The sequence below is a fragment of the Xenopus tropicalis genome, chromosome 7, assembly GCF_000004195.4.
Source record: "Xenopus tropicalis strain Nigerian chromosome 7, UCB_Xtro_10.0, whole genome shotgun sequence".
Taxonomy (NCBI): domain Eukaryota; kingdom Metazoa; phylum Chordata; class Amphibia; order Anura; family Pipidae; genus Xenopus; species Xenopus tropicalis.
The window spans coordinates 82,503,130-82,510,053 of NC_030683.2; the positions used below are offsets into that span (position 1 = coordinate 82,503,130).

Consider the following 6,924-nt stretch of genomic DNA (forward strand, 5'->3'; position numbering starts at 1 on the left):
GATCTGGGGATGCTGGTTTCATGCCAATTTCTAGCTGATTGTTGGTCTGGGAATGCTGGTTTCATGCTACAAAGCAAATTTTTTTTCTCTCTTGTTAAAATGTTTCCTGGCATGTTCCACATAGTGTGGAATTGTCATTGATAGAATGCATACATTTGTTTGAATTTACATATTGAATTTACTATATAATATGTTTCAAAGTCTTTGGGGCAGATTTACTAAGACACAAACACTTGGGGGCTGATTTACTAACCCACGAATCCGACCCGAATTGGAAAAGTTCCGACTTGAAAACGAACATTTTGCAACTTTTTCGTATTTTTTGCGATTTTTTCGGCGTCTTTACGAATTTTTCGTTACCAATACGATTTTTGCGTAAAAACGCGAGTTTTTCGTAGCCATTACGAAAGTTGCGTAAAATCGTCCGATTTTTCCGTAGCGTTAAAACTTACGCGAAAAGTTGCGCCTTTTTCGTAGCGTTAAAACTTAAAAGGTGCGAAGTTTCGCGTAAGTTTTAACGCTACGAAAAAAGCGCAACTTTTTGCACAAGTTTTAACGCTACGAAAAATCGCCAGATTTTACGCAACTTTCGTAATGGCTATGAAAAACTCGCGTTTTTACGCAAAAATCGTATTGGTAACGAAAAATTCGCAAAATACCGATCATTACGAAAAAAACGCAATCGGACTCATTTCGACCCGTTCGTGGGTTAGTAAATGTGCCCCTTGGAGTGTTCATTCGAACGCTCCGAGCATATTTTCGCAAAATTTTTCATCGATTGTGTGATTTTTTTCAACGCCCGCGCAAATCGGAAAGGTTATCCCGCTGTTAACAATCATTCGGTACGAAAATTTCGTGACTTTCGGATCGCCAATATGATATTATTGTGACTAATACGATTTTTTCGTAAGCATTTTCGTGATATTTGCAATCTTCAGAAATTTTCGCATCCAATCTGAATTTATCCCATTAGGGATTCGAACTCATGATTTCATGTATCTGCCCCTTTGTGTACAATACTTGTTCTGTAGTGTTCTCTATGTCAGTTCCCTTTCGTGCTCAACAAGAAAGAAAACATGCATGTCCTTCTCTTATCTGCCTGGATTTTTGCAACCATCTAACTAGTATTCCAATGTTTTATATAACCCAGATTATTTCACCCTCAACGGAATCCATAATTGCTTAGTTTTTTCCATTTCCTTTATGTAGATAGTCATATTGATTTTTTAAAAACCTTGATGCACCATACAATTATTCAGTTCTGTTGCCATACCCTTCTACACAGAACCATAATACAGTTAGCATCTGATAAAATATTAACACCAAAGTAAATGTAAGCAAAGTATACATACAATAACAAGGTTTTTAGTGATTATTACAATATTTGTATATGTATTTGCTAATGAGAGCAGTCTTCTCTGACATTTTTTATTTTCTCCCTAGTTGATTAGTGAAACAATATAGCCGACTCCAGCCAGTTGTGATAAAAAAGCATCATTGTGGCTAGAGGATAGCTAAGTATTACAACTTTGTTTTACAGCCTAGATAGAGACAAACAGTAGCAGCTTTAAATAGCAATTGTATCGACAGACACCTTTAATATCACTGAAAAACACATAGAAAGCTAATTAGAACATGCAAATATAGTTGGTGTTAAGGTGCAACCTGCAAAAGGCTAGTTGATTTGTGTTCATTTTTATTATTTTTTTTTTGCACTTAGTCCTTTGCCCCAGTTTGGAAAATGAACCCATTATGTGTTAACATGCACGGTATTTCTATGGTTTATATGAAGACACGCTTCCCAGGAAAGCCACTTCTTCAGACATTATCCCACGCAGCATGAGATGTGCAATGGAATTTCCCACAGGCAGTTCACCTTGCTAAGGGACACACAGCCAACTGAGTTGCAGAGTGAGGTGAGGTACAGGTCAGGCTGCTTCTTTCTGCTGATTGGACAAAATGTAATAATTAGGCAGGCACCCTGCAGCGAAATGTATATGCTGTATTAATTCTGAACCCACAGTGCTTAGCGTTCCATTTACAGTGTAATTACACGCACATACAATGCTTAGTGTCACCGGCAACTAGAATAAACTACACATGGATGAACGTTTACTCCTTAATTAATATAGCTGCGTCCTAATTAGTGTTTTGGTTTGTCTGCAGTATGACACAGTATGACTTACTGTCTACTCACAAGTAAGAAATAAATCTTATGATGTAGCTTTTGTGTGGGAAAAGAGAATGAAGTACACTTTCCCTCAATATTTATCAAATTTCTAGTTCACTATACTTTATCCTAAATTAACACTTTCCTGCAACATCTTTACTCTATTTCCTTTAAAAACATAAAAATGATGTTGTAACTGTAGGAGTTTGCTGCTCACCATTTTATTTGCAGTGCCAGTGTTATACAGCGGGTGGCGTTGAACAGTTGTATACAGTCTTGTTGCCACTGAGCTTTTTTGTCTGGAATCTTTGAAAAAGAAACATTTGTAATTGCAAGAACATGGTTTCCCTGAGTATTTTTTGCTTTCTTGCTTTCTGGGCAGATTTGAAAGTAAAATGCATTTTTTAGGAAAAAATTTCAATTACCCCATTCCTTTCATATAAATATCAGCCTTTCTGTAAAGTTATGCTATCAACCACACATGCTTCTTGATAAACCCCACTCCTTCTCCTATTAATCGTTGGCCCAAACATTGCTCCCCCTCCTCCCAATCTCCTGTCAATCATTGGCCCAAACATTGCTCCCCCTCCTCCCAATTGTGCCCTAGCCACCTGCCTACCCTCCTACCTAACATTGCTCCCTCTGCTCCCAATTGTGCCCTAGCCTCCTGCCTACCCCCCAAGGGCTTGTCCAGGGTATATTTGATTAATTATTTACATGAATTCACAATAAAATTCAGCATTTTGCCATCGGCAAACTTTTCGCAAATAATGCCCTTTGCCCATTTCCATTCCATGGAAAAAAAAGTTGTGAATGTAAAAAAAGTTATACACGTAAAAAAAGTTATACACGTAAAAAAATAAACACTTAAAGGAACAGTAACACAAATATTTCAGTTTTAATATATGCCTTCTAAATACTATTATTAAGATATGTATCTTGGAAAAATTGCAGCATCATAAGTGTTTTTTGAATAATTTATGTTACAACTGATTTACTGGGCAAACCTTCAAAAGGCGATACAGCAACTCCTTGGCTTCCGTTCTAATCCGGAAGTTATCTTGCCGCATTCTTCGGGGTCATTTTTTTGAGTGATTTATGGTTTTGTAGGGGATTGTGTAGGGAGAGGGATGGGGGACGGAGGGTTTCTACTTGACAGCTAAAGGCTGTCCCTTGGACCGATTCGGCAGCTAATCGGCCCGTGTATGGTGGGGATATCGGGTAAAGATCCGCTCGCTTGGCGACATCGCCAAGCGAGCGGATCTTATAGTGCCTGCCTGTAACACAGATCGCTATCTAAGCCTGCACGGGGAAAGGGAGGGGGAGGAGGGGTGAGCTGCCCGAAGCTTGCTGAGAAAGTTGGAGGAGATCTGCTGCCTGAGTTCAATAAATTAATGGAAAGGTTAATTTTCAAGAAAACCACTTATACTTTTATAATTTTGATATATGATATGATATATTTTCTAATAAAAGTATTTTAAAAAGATATTTTGAATATTAAAAAATTGTGTTACAGTTCCTTTAAAGAAAAAAGTTGCACGGTATAAGTGAGAAAAATGTCTAGTTACATTAAGTCAATGCCCTTAGCCTTAATAAAAGGACAGATTGCATTAGGAAGGGTAGGCTGAGGAAGGAGTTTGGTTATAGTAGGGTTAAGGCAGGGTTAACAGGCATGGAAGTAGAAGAATGGAAGTGGATGCCTGGGCAAAAAATGGGAGGATAATGTATATATAGGGTAGGAAGAGGGCGACCTTTTTCAGTAGTGAGTCTGGGAAGAGCAACTTACCACCCACCTTTCTGTTGTCAGGAACAGTAGGAGGGGTCCATTTTGGAGCATTTTGCCACAGCTTTGTTACTAAGGTGGGTCCTATGCCCCAGTTTCAAGATTGGTAATGGTATCCTCAAACAAGGGAACTGGGACAGAGGTATTCTGGCTTCCTGTTCCCACATGGCCACTTATTACCCATGTGGGAGGTGGTCAGTATGGCAGATAATAATAAAAGCCATGTTCTTTTGTATCCCAATCGGTTTGTCGTCTTTATCTCTATAGGGTAGGTTGAGGATAGGTTTAGAAGATCAGCATACCAGCTTATCAGGTGTCTATAAGGACTTGTTTGGTCACAATATGAGGCACAGTTTATACCCACTTGAGGCCTGCTGGGTATTAGGCAGAACCAATACATGGCAAAGGCTACGCAGTATGTAGCAATGAAGCAGCTCATTGCCACTCATGTATGCAGCCTAATAGACAGAATATGCTGCATGCCTTCTGAATAAAACTAGATTCATGTTTGCAGCACATCAGACTTATTACTTGCTCAAAATAATGCTTTACAAAAGCAGCCAGCTGACTGTCATGATAGAATCTCCTTACCTGCATCCTTTGCTTGCTGAATTTTGGCAGCAGAATAGACAAGAAAATAGACAAACAGAGCACAGACAAATACTGGGCAAACTCTCAACAGAGAAGAGAGATAAGAACAAAATAAATATTACACATGGGAACAGTAAGAAAAACATACAGGACACTATCCAAAAAGCCAAGCCACAAAAGATTCAAATATTATTATTCAGTATTTGTCAATTTGCAATATAGGCATTTGGCAGATGTTAAAAGGGTACAGTCTGCAATTGGGTTTCATTATATTTTTTTTATTATTTAGCTTTTTGTTCAGCAGCTCTACAGATTGGAATTTACACAGCTATCTGGTTGTTTAGGTCCAATTTACCCTAGCAACCAAGTAGTGGTTTGAATGACAGACTGAAAGAAATATAGGCGAGAGCCTGGGAAGAAAGAAAAGTAATAGAAATTCAACAATAACAATATAATTAAGGCCTCACAGAGCAATCATTTTTTGACTTCCAGGGTGGGCGATCAACAACCAGATGCCATTTTAAATTGCAAGCTGGAAAGAGGCAGAAGAGGAAGACAAATAGTTCAAAAAGTACAAAAAATGACCAAACAAAAAGTTACTAATAACAGTAAGTGCCTTGTGCCTGTCTGAGCTTCATTCTAAAATCTGCTGCATGCATGGGCCCAAATGGACATCATTTTGCAGACCTAAATGCTCCTGCAATTATGTTTGTTCCAGTTATAAATCTGGCATGATATCTCATAAAATTTTACTTCCTATGTGTTATATTTCAGATAACAGAATGATGTGCATGTAATAATCTGAACATTCTTGGATTCATTCATAGTACTTAGCAGATACAGAAAGTATTAAAGGGATACTGGTGTGATTTCATGCACTTGCTGGAAGTTGGGTTCCCAACAGTCTGTTTATTTGGGGAAGTTTCGAAAAAAAAAATCCTCAGGATGCACAACAATCAGATTGTTGAAATGTAAGACAGATTCTTAGCCTGCACTTATTCTCTGGACAAGAATCCGCCCTGTGTGACATTAGCCTAAAGCCTTACACAGTGCTTTACAGACTGTTGGTCATTCACACCAGTCCATGCCCCCCTGTGTAGCTTATTACATTCACACTCAAAGGTCAGTTTTATAAGGAGCTAAATAGCCTATCTGTTTATACTGCCAAGTCCAGAATAAACTCAGGACTACAATGCAACTAGAATGCAGGGCAAAAGAGCTAACCATAGTTTTTTACTTCTCTCCTTTATAAGTGTAGGGTAGGGTCATATAATGATAACACCTGGGCACTAAAGGTTTGCATTTGATCATGAAAAAAATGCATAAAAATGCGCAAAGAATATGCATTTACACCTTGGGGGTTCCCCTTATTTTAAAGTAGAAGGAAAGGTTAAATCACTAGGGGGTGCCAAATGTTAGGCTCCCGCTTTCCAGCAGACAAGTGTTCTTCCTTCCTTTCCTTTTGCAGCAATCCCGGGGCCTGCGCATGCGCAGTTTAGCAAAAAATCTAATTTTTTTGTTATAGTCCGACTTTCATTCTACTGAGCATGTGCGAAGACCAAAGGAGGAGGAACACTTGCTCTTGTACGCCTTGGCCGGTGCAGATTTTTCCTAACAGGAGCACCAGCCGGGGGTTTATGGTAATTACAACCACTGGTGGGTGACTAACATCTGCCCATCCATCTATGTATCGTTCATGCTGTTGCCTTTGTCCTGCCTCTTACTGATGCAGGAGAACTTTGAGGTGACAGCGGCTCCAGGCTTCTGACAATGGAATAAGTCATTAGAAGCAGCTCAGTTGTGCCTAAAAAATTGGGCACAGATATCACTTTGACAGAAATGCCAACCTCAATAGATTTTCAGCTGCTTTTGTGTCAGGCTTATCTTCCCTTCACACTCACAATTATACTAGAATTATGGTAAGAATGCTGGGTAACAAACATGGTAAACTGAGTGCAAAATTGTACTTTGTACACTCACTTGTGTTCGTAAATGACACCTTAAATGTTTAGCCTATTTTATGTTTTTTTTTAAATTATGTTTTTTTGAATAATTTTTGAATAATGTTGAGTCTCCTTCATGTTTGTTTTAGTGGAAAGAAATAAAATAATATTACACCTTCTGTCATGTTGCTTTGAAGAACCCAGGTGGTAGGCGGAGGGTAAATGCATTTGTCAGATTTCCTTTTCTGCACTGTGCAGCATAGCAAATAAACATAAACACACACACACATACATAGTACCTTGTAAAAATATTCCGTTCACTGAGCAGTTCTCCCACTTTACTGAAAATCCAGTTTTTTTTTTAATTTCAAAACTTATTGAAAAATATTTTTTTCATATACAGTAAATACAAACTTTGCTGTTTTGTAGCAACAACT

The 6,924-nt window shown here is 38.4% G+C and overlaps 1 long non-coding RNA gene across 1 annotated transcript; it reads right to left on the reverse strand.

Moving 5' to 3' along the window:
* Positions 1-1,679: 1,679 nt before the first annotated feature.
* LOC116412035 lies at positions 1,680-2,563 on the reverse strand. Its single transcript, XR_004223487.1, has 2 exons — positions 2,388-2,563; positions 1,680-1,946 (listed from the first exon to the last, which is right to left on the reverse strand). It is a non-coding gene; the product is annotated as an uncharacterized LOC116412035 (long non-coding RNA).
* Positions 2,564-6,924: the final 4,361 nt, after the last annotated feature.